Source organism: Protopterus annectens, chromosome 3.part0 (assembly GCF_019279795.1).
Source record: "Protopterus annectens isolate FY-2018-M chromosome 3.part0, PAN1.0, whole genome shotgun sequence".
NCBI classification, from domain to species: domain Eukaryota; kingdom Metazoa; phylum Chordata; order Ceratodontiformes; family Protopteridae; genus Protopterus; species Protopterus annectens.
Genome location: NC_056731.1, coordinates 537,975,999 through 537,995,337, shown reverse-complemented (window position 1 = coordinate 537,995,337; position 19,339 = coordinate 537,975,999). Strand labels below are relative to the sequence as shown.

Sequence of the window (19,339 nt, the reverse complement as noted above, 5' to 3'; positions counted from 1 at the left end):
CCTGACTCTTTTTCGACTGAGGATAATCCTGGCATTCCCAAAGGAAATGCTCTCTTAAAGTATGTAGGATTTCACCAAAAGAAAAATTCTCTGGAGGAGAGGCAGAAGGAATGGATTCCTCTGCATCTGAATCTTCATAAGCAGACAAGGGCACGTGTTCACAATCAGAAACCTTACAGTGGTTGGACTCTTGGTCAGATAAAGTGGCTGGGGACAAGTGTCTTTTTTTTTTTTTTTTTTTTAGAAGGGGTAGGACTGGCTTTCCCTAATCAGCATGATAAGGTCCTTCTGACATTTTAAGCATTTGAGACTGAGGTATGGAAGGAGGTGCTTGAGTATGGGTCATCGTTTTTTTTAAGCGTATGACGTACCCTGGTCCTTAGAAACCCGGTAGTTTTAGAAAGAACTGAAGATGCAAAAGAAGTCGTTGGTTTGTGTTAAATATCAGTAGTGTGAAGAGCTTCCTTGGAAGCCAGTGCCTGCACAGCGGCTCCGGACCCATCCAAGGTACAGACATCCGCAGGTTCGTTAGTCAAAGAAGAGTCTCGCAGCACACCGGAGTCCAAACAGGTCTTGGTAGTGCCTTGCAAATCCATAGAAGCAGGCACTACCTGCAAAAGCAACTCACGGAGTATCGTCGAACGGCAGTTTTGGACCTGTGCAGTCTCTGTCTTTACTCTTACGTTTTTTCGGAAGATCGGTAGTCTGATGGCTTACCGAAGCCATTTTGGAATATGGAGATAGAGTGAAAGTATTTAGCTACGATAAGGGCCCGACGACATATAGTTCTGGCGTTGAACAAAGCACAAAACCGACAGCGAGGGACGTTGTGGTCTGGGCCTAAACAGGTGACGCAGTAAGAATGGAAATCTCTGTGTAGTATTTGCTTTCCACAGGCGATACAATTGTTAACTTTTTCTTACATCGGTTAGAGCAAGAAAAAAAGATCCCCAACGGGGTACTTGGCTTTAGAAGACTTCAACTTCAATTTTGGAAATGAAAACTCAGGTAGCAGCCGACTGGCACTCGTGCGAACTGCTTCTGCTTCAGGCTCCTCAGCAAGAAAGACTGATGTAATGGCGACGGCTGCCAGATTTTATACCACTGACAACCTGACGTCAGTCCTGGAGTGACAGCAACCGACGTAGAAATACCAAGCCTCTGGTATTCTGGCCGACTGAGGTCTACCCCTGGCAGGATAAACCCAAGTGTGATGACTCCAACATTGAAACAGGAAGATACTTTCCTGATTACATATTTTGAAATTTTTAACGGTGATCTCATTTGATTAATCATCAGTACCACACAAATGTTCATGTGTTATGAAATGGTTTGTGCTGATAAAAATAAGTAATAAATTAATAAAACACAGTATGACATAAGATGACAGTAAAAGGTTATACTAGCTCAGACAGTACTTGAACCTGAATGCATTAAAAACATGTCTTCAGTCATTCAAAAAAATGAACTGTACAAAGCTAAGAGTATAACTGATGAAAATTATTATTTGCTTACTATTAAATATTATACATATTATTCCACTTTTTGTCTAATACACAAGTGACATACTCTGGACACTATACGTTTATATATTAACTTTTAGGTTACATGTATTTAGTAGAGATAATACAAATATAGAAGTTGCTATTATTTCAATGAGAAGAACTTAATTGCTTATTGAATGCTTTATAGTCTGACATTTATATAAATAAGTCATTTATTCAAATAGTTGACAGTTATTGGATTTCTACATGTTGGTGGGTAGGACAGTTTGTAGAGATTCACTACTGAACTTAGGAGTATTAGACTCCACGAAGGGAATGAAATGTAAAATAATTCTACACTTATTTTTATTTGACATTCTGTTATTTAGCAATGTCTACCACTATTATCACTATACATATACACAACAATACTAAGTTTGTTAGATTTGTAATTCAAAATTAGCAGTTCAATATTGTTATGAATGGATCATTAACAATACTGCCTTTGAGAATTATGTTAATTTATTTTTTGTCTTTGTATTATATGACACATTTAAAATGCATTTCCATTAACATTAATATTAATGGATTAAATAACGATTGTAAGAGAAATAGTTTAAATAAGTTTACAAAGTTATTTACATCCCAGATGTGTTTCTTGCACAAAAAAAAATCTGTTACAGGAAAATATAAGTAGACTTATTACTAAACATTACACTGCATTAAATAGTTCACAATATAATCAGAAAAAGGGGGTGCTATTACTCTATGGAGAAATTCTCTACCTATACTCAATATCTTAAATACATACAGTTATGACAAAGGTATGTTCTGTTCAGTAACAACAGAAATTAAAAAGAAAAAGTACAGTTTTGTACCTACCATAAATGTAGATGTTCGAGTGTACACCCTGCTGCAGTCATCACACTTGGGTTATCCTGTCGTCAGGCGGTCCCGCAGTCGGCTGGAATTTAAGTCTTGGTCCGGCGTCGGTTGCTATCGCTTCTTCCCTGACGTCAGTGTGCCAGGGGTATACATAATGCAACCGACACCATTTTCTTCAGTTTTTCTTGCCCCAGAAGTCAGGTGCCCCCAAAAAGGTGGTCATTAATTAGTACCAAATTGAGTAAACTTGTACAAACACAAAATCCCTTCAGCTATAAGCAAATACATCAGGAAGGTATTGAAGAGATTTAGCCAGTAGGTCAGAGGGGATGGAGGGAGGGTAACCTGGACTGCAGCAGGGTGTACACTCAAACATCTACATTTATGGTAGGTACAAAACTGTGCTATGTTCATCGTGTTACCCTGCTGCAGTCATCACACTTGGGTAGAATCCCAAAGCTAAGGATGGGTGGAGGTATCATAGAGGGTTAGAGGAGGCTAGGAGGCCCTGCAGAACTGCAGTGGCGAAGCCCGCCCTGGTCTTAGAGTAAAGCGGTAAGTGATAGTGTTTGGTAAAGGTGTGTACTGAACTCCCAAGTTGCAGCTTCCAAAATCTCCTTGGTCGGAACCCCCCTGAGAAAGGCTGTAGAAGTAGCTGTTGCCCTCGTAGAGTGGGGCCTAATGGCAGCAGGAACTGGTTTTCCATGATGGGTATAGCAAAAATGTATGCAATGACCTATTCATTTGGAAATGGTTTGCTTTGACATAGCCTTCCCTTGAGAAGCTGTAGCACAGGATACAAAGAGCTGGTCAAATTTTCTGAAAGCCTTAGTTTTGTCCAAGTAGTAACGAAGTTGCCTGTGAATGTCCAAGGAATGCATGAGTCTCTCACCTTTGTTCTGTGGATTTGGGAAGAAGGTGGGTAAGTGGATGGTTTGATTTAAAGCCACACTGGAAACCACCTTAGGCATAAAGGAAGGATTAGTTCGTAGAGAAACTCTGTCTTGATGAAAAATGAGGAAAGTTTCCACTGCCATTAGTGCCTGTAGCTCAGACTCTTCTAGCTGAAGTTATTGCTAGCAGCAGGGCAGTCTTCCATTATAGGAACTGAAGATCTGCAGAGAAAGCTGGTTCAAAAGGAGGTAGTGTTAGTTTTTCCAGAACAAAATTGAGGTCCCATGCTGGTGTAGGTGCTCTCCTGGGTGGTCTAATGTTTTTTGCCCCTCTGAGAAACTGCCTTAGGAGTGGATGCAAAAATAAGGGTGGATCCGTGTTGTAGTGGGCCGAAATAGCTGAAGCATGGATTTTAATGAAGGAGAAATAAAGTCCTTTGTGCAACATCTCAGTTAAATACTGTAGAATGTGAGGCATGTGAGGCTGAATTGTGTCTTGGCCTTTAGATTGGTTCCAGGCACAAAACCTTTTCCATTTGTCCGAATAAGCCTTCCTGGTGTTTGGCCTCCTAGCTTCCAGAATAACATCCATAACTGCTTGGGAAAGAGGAGCTGGCTGGATGCTTAGTTGATATGCCATGCAGCCAGATTTAAGGTTTTGAGTTGGCTGTGAAGAATCTGATTGTTTTGTTGTGTGAGTAAATGGGGAATTTGTGGTAATATCCATGGTGGGCCGTGGACCACATTCCTCAATAGTGGGTACCAGTGCTGGTGTGGCCAGTCTGGGGCTATGAGAATCAGTCGTGGTCTCTCCTTTTTGACTTTCAGAAGTACCTTTGCGAGGAGAGGCAATGGAGGGAAGGCATATACTGTTAGGTTTTTCCAACTGAAATAGAGTGCATCCACTTTCCACGCTTGATGGTGAGGTGTCCTTGTACAAAATTTTGTTAGTTGATAGATTTGAGGGCTGGCAAACAGGTCTATGACTGGAAGGCCCCATTTGTGAGTTATCATTATAAATACTTGTGGATCTAGTCTCCACTCGTGGGGATCCATGACATTTCTGCTGAGGTCGTCTGCCAATGTATTCTTCTGTCCTGGCAGGAATTGAGCTTGTCACTGAACTTGGTAAGCCAGAGCTGTGTTCCATAACGTCATTGCTTGCCTGCACAGAGGGTAGGAGTGAGTACCCCCTTGTTTGTTTAAGTACCACATTACTGTAGTGTTGTCCGTCTTTATTGTCAGTTGTCCTGGATGTAATAGATCCTTGAAGGCTGTCAGAGCTTTCTGTACAGCTAGCATCTCTTTTTGATTGATGTGCAGATTCCTTTGATCTGCAGTCCATACACCTTGAACGCACTGTCCTGCCATGTGAGCCCCCCAGGCGTAATCTGATGCATCTGTTGTAATAGTTTGCCTGGCTGGGGGCAAGGTGAAAGGCTGACCCTTGTTGAGGTGACATGCCTGCGACCACCACAGAAACTCCTGTTGTAGGCAGGGAATGAGAGATCATTTGTCCAAGCTGTGGCTGTGTTGAGACCATACGCTTTTTAGGTACCACTGTAATTTCCTCATATGCAGCTCTGCAAATGGTATTAGTAGTATGCAAGATGCCATGAAGCCCGGCCTGCAGAATTTTTCTTGCAGTTAATTGTGTCTTTGTTGCCATTGTTATGAAATATTGAGTCAGTTGTAGTTGTTTGTCTGGCGTCAGACAAGCCTTCTGGGCCGTTGTATTCAAGCTGGCACCCAGGAATGTCATACTTTGTGAGGGTACTAGTTTTGACTTCTTTTCCTTTACTGCGTACCCCAGGCAATTTAGTAGATGTTTCACAAAAGCCAGATGATGTAATAGAATGTCCTTGCTTTCTGCTTGGATGAGGCAGTCGTCCAGGTATGGGTATATTTGAATTCCTCTTTGTCTGCAGTATGCAATTACTGGTGCCAGGCATTTTGTGAAGACTCTGGGAGCAGTAGATAAGCCAAAGGGCAGTACAGAGAATTGGTAATGGGTTGAACCTGCAATGAAAAGCACAGTTTTGTACCTACCATAAATGTAGATGTCCGATAGGCATGCATCTGCAGTCCTTACAAATGGATTGTCCTGTCGTCAGGCAGCCCTTCGGTCGGCCGGATTCCAAAGTCTGGGTCTGGCCTCGGCTGATGTCGCACTTCACCCGACGTCATAGCTGCAGTTATTCGGGTATAAAGGCATCAGCCGACGCCATCTTCCTCAGTGTTTCTTGCCCCAGATGCCCTCTAGGGAGGCCAATATGGATAATTGCAAAAGTTTCCAAATAAGAGAGAGCAAAATAAACATAAACATGTATATACATATATACAAACAAATACACCATAATAGATTCCCCCAGCTAGCTAAAAGAGGGGTAAATACCCTAGGAGTACCTCAGAGGGGAAGAAGGGAGGGTAATCCTGACTGCAGATGCAAGCCTATCGGACATCTACATTTATGGTAGGTACAAAACTGTACTATGTCCTTCAAGGATGCATCTGCAGTCCTTACAAATGGGTAGAATACCATAGCCAAACTGGGGGAGGAGGAGTAATAAGATTATGGTGTAGTTAAGATCCCTTGCAAAACAGCAGTGGCAAAACCTGCTCTGGATCTGGAGTATAAGGGTAAATTATAATGCTTGGCAAATGTATAAAGGTTCTAAGCCTTTTCCTAGAGTCTGTAAAATCCTGGCCCTGCCATTGAAATTGTTCCCCTCATAGCATGCAAGGTTTCCCCAAAGGAAAATTCCTCAGGCGGAGAGGCAGAAGGAATGGACTCTTCTGCATCAGAGTCCTCATAAGGAGAAAAAGAGCCCTCTGGAGGGTTAGAATTATCTGATTCATCAGAGGAGTCATCTGTAGAAACTGGCTCAGGGGGCTCTGCTCTAGGCCTCTTCTCTGGAGGTGGGTGAGAGGCCCTGTCTGGGTGAGGTTGGGATCCCCGGGTCAAAGAAATGAGATCCTCTGCAAGACTAAGCATTTGTGAACTAGAGCTAGGCCTGTGAGAGGGGGTCTTAGCAGGCACAGTTTTGGTAGATTTTGCTGCTTTAGCCCTGGCAAAGGCCTTAATCGACATGGATGCAGGTGGCCTAGCAGCTCCACGTGCAGGGGTAGAAATATCCAAGGGGATAGTATCAGATAAATCCTGTGAACCTGCAAGAACGGGTGGTATTTCAGAAGCAGATTCCACCATGCTGGATGAGGCCTCGGTAGGAGGAACGGTTTCAGCCGAAGGAAGAACCGTGGACTCGGTTTCAGCCGAAACAGAGACACTCGCGGTTGGCTTAACCGCGGTTTCGGCCGAAACCGCGGACCGCGAGTGTCGGTCCTTTTCCTTGCGCTTTTTAGAAATTTGCGTAGTCGGAGGATCCGACGGCATAATGTAAGCAAAATCGAGCCGAAAAACTCCTCAGCAAATTCCGACCGGCGTCTAAGCGTCCGCCGGTTAAAAGAAGCACAGGCTAGACAAGCTGCTACGTCGTGGTCTGGGCCTAGACAAGGTAAGCAGTAAGAGTGGAAATCTTTATGAGGTATTTGTTTCCCACAAGTTAAACAGTTATTCACTTTTTCTGACATCGGCTGAGGCAAGAAAGAGTCCCCAACGGGGTACTTAGCTTTTTTGAAGTCTTCGGTAGCTTTTTTGAAGTCTTCGGTAGTAGTAATCTCTGGTTCTGACCGACCGGCACTTGCGAACAGCTTCTGCTTCGGGCGCCACGCGGCAAGAAAGACTGAGGAAGATGGCGTCGGCTGATGCCTTTATACCCGAATAACTGCAGTTATGACGTCGGGTGAAGTACGACATTAGCCGAGGCCAGACCCAGACTTTGGAATCCGGCCGGCCGACCGAAGGGCTGCCTGACGACAGGACAACCCATTTGTAAGGACTGCAGATGCATCCTTGAAGGACATCAGAGGTATCTTCTGCAACTTTGTCTGATAGGGACATGCAGGTATGCCTTCTTGAGGTCCAACGTTACTAACCATGCTTCCTTGCCCAACATGGGAAAAAGCTGCTGTAGTGTTAGCATCTTGAATTTGGGTACTTGTAAGTGTTTAGAACTGAAAGGTCCAGAACTGGTCTCCAGGCATTGTCCTTTCTGGGCACTAGAAAAAGTCTTCAGTAAAATCCTTGACCTTGCTCTCGAGTAGGTACCAGCTGAATGGCTCTCATGTCCATGAGAGCTGTAATTTGCTTTTGTGCCTCTGTCCATTGATTTTGTGGCAGGTTTGGCATTCATCTTCTCATTGGCAAGGTGAGAAAATGGAATCTGTATCCTCGTAAAATTATGTCTAGGACCCATTTGTCCTTCGAGACAATGTGCCAGTGGTCTGAAAAAAAGTGCAAGCTTTCCTTCCAAGGGGGCTGCCAAGGGAGTGTTGCTTGGCCAGATGAGGGGCAAGTCATCGAGTTTGCCTTCTGGTAGACTGGGATCTGTCTTCTCCTCCCTTCTGCATTGTAGTGCCCCATTGGCGAGGTTTGTACTGGGCTTGTGGTTGTCCTCTGCCCCTTGGGCGTCTGTATTTACCCCTCTGTGGTCTGTCTGTAGCTGGAAAGGACCAATTTTTTGTTGGCCATTTTCTGCTGAAGTGAGGGGGCTGTACCTGTAGGAAATCTTTGACTGTCTGCATAGATTTTGCCTTATCCTCCATTTTCTTTAAGACTTCTTCTGCTTTAACTCCAAAAAGAACATCCTGCTGTAAGGGAGCATCTAGACGTTTTGCTTTAACATGTTCAGGTAGAGCTTGTTCCTTTAACCAAGCACGCCTACATATAACAGACCCAGTGACAGCTGCCCTGCAGGAGACCTCCAAAGAATCTAACCCACATTGTAAGGTATGTTTGCCCACCTGTTCAGTGGCATGCAACAGATCCTGCATTTCTTTCAATTCAGATTGTTGAGGGAGAGTGGTCATTTTTTGCTTTAACTGAGAGATTACAAATTGCTGATACTTAAGCATGTGAAATTGGCAATTTAGTGCCCTCATAGCTAGAGTGGCTGAGGTGTAAACCTTTTTCCCCCACCTGTCTAGTGCTCTGAAATCACTCTCAGAAGGTACAGGATTTTTAGCCATAGAAGCCTTAGCCCCCTTGGGACCCTGGGAGATAGTCTCTGGGTCAGCAACAGGGCTTTTGTAAAGAAATTTGTGGGAATCAGGCACTCTATAATATCTGTCAGGCTTAGCTGGAGCAGGAGGGAGAGAATCAGGGTTAAAACTGGATTCTAAGTAATCATCATCCACAATGTCTAAAACTGGTGGGATGGCAAGTGGTCTGTGTTGGGGGAGTATAAGAAACTCTCTGAGCCTTTTCTTCGAGTCACAGTAGTCCTGACCTTCCCAGTGAAAATGTTCCCTCATAGTGTGTAAAGTTTCCCCAAAAGAGTAGTCTTCAGGAGGAGAAGCTGAGGGAATGAAATCCTCAGCATCAGAATCTTCATAAGGGGAGGAGGAGTAATCTTGCACCTCAGAGGAGTCTGAAGAAATGGACACTTGTTCAGAGGATGCATAATCTTCCTCTTTTCTAGGCCTTTTGTCAGGAGGGGGCTGGGAACCCCTGATTAAAGTGATCAAATCTTCAGCCATTTTGAGCATCTGTTTCTTAGGCATGGGGCCTTGAACAGGGGACTGAAGTGCAGTCTTTTTAGATTTAATAGGAGTCTTCGTCTTAGAATGTGATTTATTGGGGAGCGTCTTCGGTCTGAAAACACCTTCAGAAACCGATGGCGTTTCTGCAGCACCATCTTTTTCAGCAATGTCGTCGGTAGGGCCTGAACTAAATGGCTGCGTCGGCCTGGTACATTACGTCAAAAAATCTGAAGTGGTCTCGGGTTCCAGATCTAAGGTAGTCAGGGGCTGCGTCGGAGTCTCACTGAGGACCGGAGAACCGGACACCGGACCAGCCGAGGCCTCGGAATCTGGCTTAGGCCTGGGCTGTCTGTCCTTATCCTTGCGTTTTTTGTGCACGCTGGTAATCGGTTGCTCCAACGGCAAGGTGTAGTTAAATTTCCTACTGAAGTAGTGTCGTGCGAAATCAAAGCGTCTTTTTATAGTACGCTTATTAAACCTAGCACAAAAACGACAACTAGAGACGTCGTGGTCTAGGCCTAGGCAAGGTATGCAACAAGAATGAAAATCCTTATGAGGTATTTGCTTCCCACAAGAAATACAATTGTCAACTTTTTCTGACATCAGTCTGAGGCAAGAAAAGTTTCCCCAATGGGGTACTTAGCTTTATAGAAGACTTCGGTCTGAAATTCGAATTCGAAAATCTCAGTAGTCGGCCGACCGGCACTTGCGAACTGCTTCTGCTTCGGGCACCGCGCGGCAAGAAAGACTGAAGAAAATGGCGTCGGTTGCATTATATATACCCCTGGCGCACTGACGTCAGGGAAGAAGCGACAGCAACCAACGCTGGACCAAGACTTTGGAATTCCAGCCGACTGCGGGACTGCCTGACGACAGGATAACCCAAGTGTGATGCCTGCAGCAGGGTAACACGATGAACATCTGCATACTCCTATAAATGTGTACTGGACACCTGGTATAGGTGTTAAAACAGTCAAACACCAATCAGATCAGATTACACAACTCTCAAAAGGTAGTACTGTTTTGGCAGGAGATTTTAACTGTATATTAAAAAATGAAAATTCTAAATCCAACAAGAAATGAAAAATATCAGCTTCAGCAAATGCATTAATAAACTTTATAGATTTATTTCAACTTAAAGATATGAATAAATTCAAGTCCCAGAATCACTTTTTTTTACTCATTTTTGACACAGACATGGTTTATAAGCAAGAACAGAGTACACTTATCTAGTGATTTGATCACAAGATTAAACAAAGTAGTGTCATGTCCACTTTTAGATCACAACACTATATCATCTGAATTTATTTTAAACACTAATAACAGTATTTCAATTAAAAGGTTACTGGCTTACTTAACTAATTTAAAAGATTTTGAAGAATTCTTTAATAAAGAAGTTTAAATTTTTATTGAAATTAACTATACAGAGAATATATATTTATGTATGGAATGCTTTAAAAATGCACCTAAAGGGTAAAATAATAAACTGGTATGCCCTAAAGAAAAAAACTATGGGATAAAGACTTGATAGTTTTACAAGGAAAAAAATAAGGTAGAACTTGACAATCAAAAAGGAAATGACAACATGATGAAAGAAATTAATACAAAATAAATATTTAGAAATTCTAAATCATAAAACTATGATAAATTTGGAAACATTAATTATTCTACAAATCCAAAATCCATACATAAACTATCTTCCAGAACAAAAATGCTCATTAAATCAAATCTCATTAAATAATTATATTCTATTGATGGTAAAAAAAAGGTTACTGAAACAGAAGATATTTTAAAAGTATTTAAAACTCATTTCCATAAAATTAAACAATACAATCCAACAAATGATTCAAAAGAAGTAATTAAAACTTTCATTAGAAAATATACTAAGAATAAACTGACTGAAGATCAAATGAAACTGACTGATAAACCAATACTGTCTGAAGTTAAAAATCAAATTGTTAAACTATAACCTAACAAAGCTCCTGGCAATAATCACACTTTACAAACTTATGCCTAAAGAAGGTTTACATATCCTGCTTAAATGTTTTTTAATGGTTAAGGATTTAACAAAAGTTCCTCCGCCATGGATATACACACTTATTTCTCTGATTTTAAAGGTTGACAAGAACACAGTAGAATGTTCTTCTTAAAAACCAATTTCACTATTAAATACCAATTACAAAATATTTATGGCTATACATGCTACTAGAATCCAACAATTTCTTCCATATCTAATTATGACCAAACTGGATTAATAAAAAATAGAAATACCTATGATAATATTAAAAATTACTAACCATAACTGATTAACAAATGATCACTTGGCATTGATAAGTCTACACATTAACAGTGCTTTTGAATCAGTCAGTTGGAAATACCTTTTTTAGCTTTAGATGAATCTAATTTTTCAGATAGTTGCGTACAGCTAATAAATCTCACATGAAAACTCCTCTGCTTATAGAAAAGTAGGTTCATGTATTTCTGAATTAGTTTTGATTACTAAAGGAACTAAGCATGGCTGCCCATTGATAAGACTGCTTTGTACCTTAATTATGGTGCTCTCTACAAATTACAAAATTTACAAAAAACAAAATGTTTTTTTTAAATTATAAAATACCATTATTTCTTGATATTCTCTTGACATTAAATTACAATAAAAGTTATCTAAATGTACTTTTTGTCATACAAACTTATGAGAAAATGTGGTCTTACTTATAATGAAAATAAAAAAAAAATCACTTATAAATTCCAATACTCGTGATATGGAAGAAAGATTTTTTAAATATACTGCAAAGGATAAAAAATAACTACTTAGGGATAACTAAAACATTTAAATATAATAAATATAAATTTTAGTAATAGTTTAGCCATTATAAATAATCTTATTAATAAATGGAACAGGTTTTTCTTTTCCATGGAAGAGAGACTTTAATCAAAAATGATTATCTTACCAAAAGTTTTATACATAACACAATCTCTCTCTCCTTTCTCCTCCTAAAAAATATAAGACAATTTAATTCTCAAATTTGTTTTGGTATCCCAATAAACCGAGATTAGCTCCAAGTCATCACATAAGAAATTGGTTTTCTGGTGGCATAAGTTTGCCAGATTTAGAATTATATTCCTTATCATCAATTATAAAGACAATCTCTCTTTGTCTAAATAATAATTATAAGGCCAAATGGAAAGAGATGCAAGAAAGCATTTGGCTTAACTCCAATCAGCAGACATATCTACATATAAATAAAATAAATAATAATCTTTTTTGGTTATTAAAAGATATCTCAGATAATCAAAATCAACTAATTATAATATTCTTCCTATATAACTATGACAATAACTACCTTCAGAAATTTTATTTGCAAGAATCCAAATTTTAAATGATGTTTTTCTACTGTTTCCTGTAGCATATACTCAAAATAATATATGTACATTTATTTAATCTATCTAAAATGATTGCACTTAAGGAAAATTATTTAATATAGTGGTTTCAGCTAATGGAGAAAGATAAGTTACAAACTGTAGAATCTAGAACAAAAATATTTAAAAAAGAACTGTGGTTATATATTCAAAATTGTAAAAATTCAGTAGATAATAAAATCAGCTTAATGCAATCATCAGTAAAATGTATAGTACCCAGGTTTATTGAACCCTTAATTAGTTTAATACATCAAAATGTATCAGAGAAAGGACTTGCAATATCAGAGAAAGGATTTATATTTAAAATCTAAAAGGCAGTTGAACATACTACAAAATATTATGAGAGTTATTGGGATTATTTCAAATCCAAAAATAACTACTATCAAAGAAAAAAAGATAAAAAGTTTATATTACCATCCTCAAAATAAAGTACCTTTTCATTCAAATGGAGATTATTCGCTTGGAAATGTATGCACAAAACTTTCCTTACTCCACACAGAATGGAAACAATCTTCAAAAAAAGTTGTATGTTAGAGATTTAAGTTGAACATTAAGGCAAACTAGCAACACACATTTTTTGACTGTAAAGTTATTAAACTCTTTTGATAATATTTATACTTTTACAAGCTCTATTTAATGATCAATTTGCATTAACTAAATAATTAATTTTATTCAATACCCCAATACCAACTTGTGTCAAGAAAATAAACTACTCATTTATTTGGAGTATTTTGTCAATTGCAAGAAAAGTGATTACCAGAAATTGGAAAAAATTAACTGACTCCTACTTAGATAGAATTTATAAATATTGTAACCGATGTTTGTCAATTTTAACATCTTACAATCAAGAAGTGAACAACCAGAATTATCACTTCTTACAACTCTACAATGTTACGAACTGCTCAAAAACACTAATATGTCAATAACAAAGACTACTGCATGAATATTTAGAATTTTTTGTGTGTAGTAGACACCTTTGTAAATATTTATGTTATGTTTTGACATTCTTCTCTAATCAGTAAAAGTTCTATATATATCTTAAATGTAAACATTTGATTGTTAAAAATTAATAAAATATTTTAGAAAACAACAAAGCAGTCATATCCAACAGAGAATAACCACCCCCCGGATTTACTAATCGTCCATGTAAGACTAGATTAGTCTTGCATGGAAGCGCCAGTGTAAGAGTATGATTCTTGCTCGCCATGCATATTGAGGGCGCGCTACCTCAACTCTAAAGCTTACACGGATCATGCACGAGTTTAGGGGGCGTGTCGGACTGCCAAGCAGTCCAAATATCCAGGCCCCTGCAATGAAGAAATGTAGTAACTTCCATTTAAATGAGCGAGTCCACTCGTGTACAATGTAACACTACACTCCCCCATATGTTAAACAACTTACAGAATAAAAAAATAAAAATTTTTTTTTTTTTCTTCCGATAGAGCTGCTCGTAGCTGAGCGGGTTTGCCCAGGTTTGCCCATTGCTTAGCTACAGTTACAGCAGCTGAGACACCAGAAGAGGATAATAAGACAAATATATGCAAATTAAGCAACATAGCGACAGCGTAGTGGTTAGAGCCTTCGCACAAAGAGGAGGCATTCCCGGTTCGAGTCCCACTACCGCACGCTCCATTTTCTGTGGGAAATCTGTATACAAAAACATTTCCTGACATTTTTTATGTATAACTTTTGTAAAAAGCATTGAAATGTTAAATGTAGTAGTGCATGAATTATATATATGAAGGTGAAATGTTTATGCATTCTGAGACATGAGTACCCTATTTTAAGCAATACAAAGCACTGCTAAGCACATTTTGCCAGTACTGAGCATATTTAAATACATTTACACTTAGCTGGGCACCGCGCTAACCAGCGCAACTTTGCGCGGAGCTGCGCACCGTGCTAACAAGCGCAATGTCGGGCAAAGTCAAACAAAGTCAGTTAAACACGCTCAAACCTGCTTTACTGTTCCTTAATCAGTCAGGTCTGCCCAGCAGGAAAAAAAAAGCAGTGACAGGGCCCGAACTCAGGATACTGTGCACTATAGTCACAATACTGAACCACTAATTCATGATAGCATTTCACAAACATGCACTTTCAACAGACACATATCAAAGGGATTTTAAACAATAACATTAGCTAAGCAGGCGTGCCCACAGCTGAGCTTTTCCAAAACTGGCCAATCACAAATAAGTGTGGGAAATGAGGCATATTTAAGCTCCACAGGCGGGACTACTTGCTATAACTGTTGTAGCTTCCTTCTGCAGTCAGCATGGCTGGTGTAGGTTAAGGCACTCGATTTATTGTGCAATGCTGGGGCAATCAAGGAGTCCAAAACTATGGTTTGGCTCCTTGTCCACAAACATGCGAAAAGACTCTTGCAGGGCCAGTACCAGGGTACCCAATAAAAAACGGAGGCCTGGAACACTCTTGCCCATGATCTCACCAGTGCTACTGGTGTTCCTTGGACTGGTGAGCAGTCAGGCATTATTATTCTGACCTGAAGCGGCGTAGGGGGGATGAACTGGACCGGGGGATCCAAGAATCCCATACGATGCCTAATGCCCCAGTACTGAGTAAGTAGCCATTGTATTAAATAGTTAAGAATTGCCATGCTTGTCTATACTATGGATAGGTATGTCTCAATATCACTGCATTTACTTCACAGCTGCAGGTGACCGGGCTATGAACCTGCAAGCCCATGAAGATAGGCTGCAAAGGCTGCATCATGAGGCAGGTTAGTAATTATTCTGCATGTACTTTATATAAAATAAATGAGAGAGCCTTCAAAAAGTCTTTTAACCCAATAAATAACGGTGTAATAATCCTTTAATAAATGCATGATTGATGGAGTGTGTCTGTGTCATTTTCTTTGATTTGTTGTTGTACTGTTGAATTCTACAAATAGTAGTGTTGTATTAAGCAGTGTCAACCCACATTTGGGGAGGCCCATATAACGTGGATGAAGGAAGTGCCAGTAGCTTGTATGCATATGTACAGCCCTCAACTGTTGGTTCATGGCCAGCATGTGCAGGTTAATCTGGCACATTAATAGCTTGGTATTGTGTTCCCCAGAAATGTCAGTATGCTGCCAGAAATGTAGGGAGCTGTCAACATATAACTGATACTTTCAACTGAACATATGCAGATAATTTTATGAAAGTAGAGCTGTCAGTGTACCATCTTAGCAGTAGTGTGTGTGAGCAATTCTCAAAATATGCTGCAGTAACATCTGCATCTTGGACAGTTTGTATGCAAGATACAGCTCATGTATATAATGATCTAGCAAAATCAAATTGCACAATATAAGGACATTGGGTAGTGTAATAATACATGTAAGAGACATACAACTGCAGTTAATAGGAATGTAGTGGAAACTAGAATGATATATAAATTAATTGAGCTATCTTTTTCGACCCAATTGTATGTGCATAAAACATGTAATTCCATACCTCAATCGGTATGTCTAATCTCAAAACATTTGTTGGGACATATGCTTTATTGGTTTATAAATATTTGCATTTATTTCTATGCATGTGCCCTGTTAAAATACCACAATATTGGTGGCCTGTTACCATCAATTAAACCTGCATGCTGTTGTAATGTCCACTACTGTTTCATATATGCATGTGTTATGCTTGCTTTTCAACTGTTGAAAATCTGGTGTGTTGGTTTAATGGGAATACTTCTGCATGCTGTTATAACTAATTGGGAATGCTGTTGACTGTTACTAATCCATATCTTTATTAAACTCTCCAAATCATAGCTCATATGGGAAGGCTGGTCCCAGCGGACCCACCTGTCCTACCTCAGCTGGCCATGGCACCTATCATCAGCAGATCCAGTGCCCACTCTGGAACCTCCTCCTTCGTAAGCCCTGTGCCACCTTCTGGTGGAAATGCTGCAGGGGATGGGGCTCGGCTCCCCATGCAAGCGTGGGTGGGGAGGCACCTATCACCCTTCGTACGGTCCGGCTGTGGTGCATAGAGAGATTTAACTTTCTGTTGCAGAACCTCTATGCCAGCTTGAGGCCCAAGTGGCGCAACTCCCGGGTATGCCTGCCCCTCCTACACAGACCCCAGTACAGCCACCTTCTGGGCCATGAAGGTGCAGTGGTGACTGCTCATGGGTGGGGACCTCAGTCCCACTGTTTCCATCTGGGGGCTCATGGGCTTGCGATTTCCAAACATCCCTCCCCGTCAAAGGTGTTCATCCATCACGTGTCATATACCGCCCCTGTAGGCGTCTTGTCTCGTCTGTTTACCTACCCAACCTACCTCCCCAAATATACCTACTTCCCCTACCCCACATTCCTCTCTCATATGAAAAAAAGAAAAAAGGGCAATCTGCTCCCAAAAAAAAAATTATGCCCCATACATAGCTGCCCATTTTGCACACATGTCCACTGGACACATTAAATGTTATTTAACTGGCATTACAACATACTTTGTTGTCCTCACCCCTCTCTCAGGGATTGAAGGGTTCATACCTACCTCCAAACTTACTGCATATGCATAGCTGTTGAAGAAATGGGCAGCTATGGACCTTCCCTACACCCATCCTGCACATCCCGAGCTATTTTCCGCACTGTCTTTCCCTCTTTGTGCCCCTTTTTCACCACTTTCCTATCTCCCCATTTTTCTTGTCTTTCAAAGAAATTAGCGCGGGGGTGAGTGGGAGTAAGCAACATTAAGCAGAAGTGAGTGGGTTTGTGCGGGTATGCGCTTGCTAAGCAATGCAGAGCACTGCGCAAACCCGCTTACAACTGCTTAAAAGTGCCTTAGCCACTCGTATGTGAGGGCCCTTGTTCTGCTCAGAAACAAAATAAAACACCTCTAAGTCTCGAACCCCGGAACTTGCACACACTACACAACATGAAGTACCACTAAGCCACGGTAGATATACATCAAGTTGGTGCTTAAATAATTATATCATGCATCAGAATGAGTGAATGTAAAGGAAAATTAGGAATACCATACCACACAACTTGTTCTGTGGATGCTGACCAACAGTTGTTGTGGGATTACATTACATGACTGTGATAAGAGAAGCAGCCATTCTAGCTAAAAATAATGTCACACCTTCACCTTACAACCCCACACAGTATCACAGCAGGACAAAAACGGGCATATCTATTTAGAGAAGAGGCCATACCTCTCAACTGTCCCTAATTTTCAGGGACGTCCCTGATTTTGACCCAAATTTTAGCTCTGTCCCTCTGAATCCCTCCTAAAACTACTGACTTTGGGCAGAAAGGTGGTGAATTACACTTAATGAATAATGACAATAACTAAGCTATACACTTCTTTTACTTCAGAAAGTGCATTAATTCATATGCTCTGATTCTCTCAATATTTCAACTTAATGGCACTAATATTTTAAGAGTCCCTGATTGTCCCGGAGTTTTCTTGACTTTTCCCTGACTCTGTTCAAATTTGTACCTGATTGCTTGAGAGGTCTGGCAGAGGCAAAAACACAGAGGCATATTAGCCTTTCTGCTGTTACACACTGTGCAAATAGCTTTGGAAGGAGTTTTGGAAACATACCCTTATGAAGGAATAAAACACTGAAATACAAAAGGATGTAGCCATGTACTGGTAGCAACCAATTGTAAGAATGCCATTGCTCTATTGCTGAAAAGACCTGTTTGGTGCACAGACAAAAAATAACATGCTATTCTCTGGCTATCATGTGAACAGGTCCACAGCTGGGAGTTACGCAGACAGACTACATGCCTTGACAAACTAACATGTACACAGCAACCCTGTAAGTCCAGCAAGATAAAATCCACCTAATACTACTTACGTTCTCTGTACTTCTGCAACCCTACCTAAATGTAGAATATACCTGTGTGTGCAGGGTCTACCAAAGATATAGGTAAGCATACTCACTGTACTGAAATGTGTCTAGTTTTTCTGAGCAGCTCGTGCTAATGTCAACACTAAAAAAGCACAAACTGTTTAGAACTGTGTAAATGAATATTCACAGTATAGCAGTTCACAAACAATTCTTGTGCCAAAGGAATACATCTCTATAACTAGCTTTGTATGGCAGTTAATTTTAACAGTTGAAAAGAAAGTACATCTTTCCATGTATCTTGGGGTAGCATTTTGAGGGGTAAGTACATTTCTACACTGACAAGTGGGTACTGGAAGCAGCAACATTACGTCCGAGTACAAAATGTAAATCTCTGGCTACACCCCTGGCTTCTGATATAAGAACTATACCAACCTTCTGTCTTAAACAATGATGTCCACACCAAACAAGGATGATCTCCATCTTGGAAAGTTGAAAGGGCCACACCAACATGCATCAGCAATTTATAGAACTGGGTTGCTATGACAGTGATTACTTCAATTACTACACAGCAGGCTGCATGCAATTAGCAAATGGTGGGCACTAATTGGTGCAGAGGCCATCACATGCTCATGTGCAATTCCTACAAAAGCAGGCTGCAATCTCTGCCAACAAACTCAATCACTCTACTGCAGGGACTGACAGAGAGAAAGAGAAACTGAAAAAGAAATATTACCAAATTATACAAAGGAAAGGTATGCAACACATATGTATTTACTGGCATGTAGTAGATGTTATTGAAGAATAGTCTACACAATGTGAAACATTCATATGTGGCAGCAGCACTTCTTTCTGCACAGATGTTTTGCTTAACTACTGCTATGGACAATACTGTGTGTACCTGTGGGCAGTGGGACACACCTGTGAAATGTGTAGCTCAGCATTAAATATCAAAGATCCGATCCATGTTATCTGTGTTCTGTACAGTAGTGTGGCCAATGGCTGTTGGGGGGATTAGCGCTGACATTACATAAAAATGGGTGTGACAGAACACATGCATGATAGTCATATTAAAGTGTAGCTTAGCAATGGTAAGTGCTGTAGCAATCTAGTATGCTTCTCTAGCATATGTTGCCATATATACCCCCCCTAATGTTAGTCTGTGTTCATATGTGACACCTGTTTGTGTTGCAGCAAGGCCCAACAGTTCAGCTGTGAGGTCCATGGACTTACAACAGTGTAGACCATGTGTGTGTATGC

General features: G+C 40.4%; 1 protein-coding gene across 20 annotated transcripts in view; it reads right to left on the bottom strand.

Annotated features, from left to right (window-relative positions):
* CLASP2 (cytoplasmic linker associated protein 2) overlaps positions 1-19,339 on the bottom strand; it is a 7,203,062-nt gene that overhangs the window by 4,750,213 nt on the left and 2,433,510 nt on the right. The gene's annotated exons all lie outside the window — the stretch shown is intronic.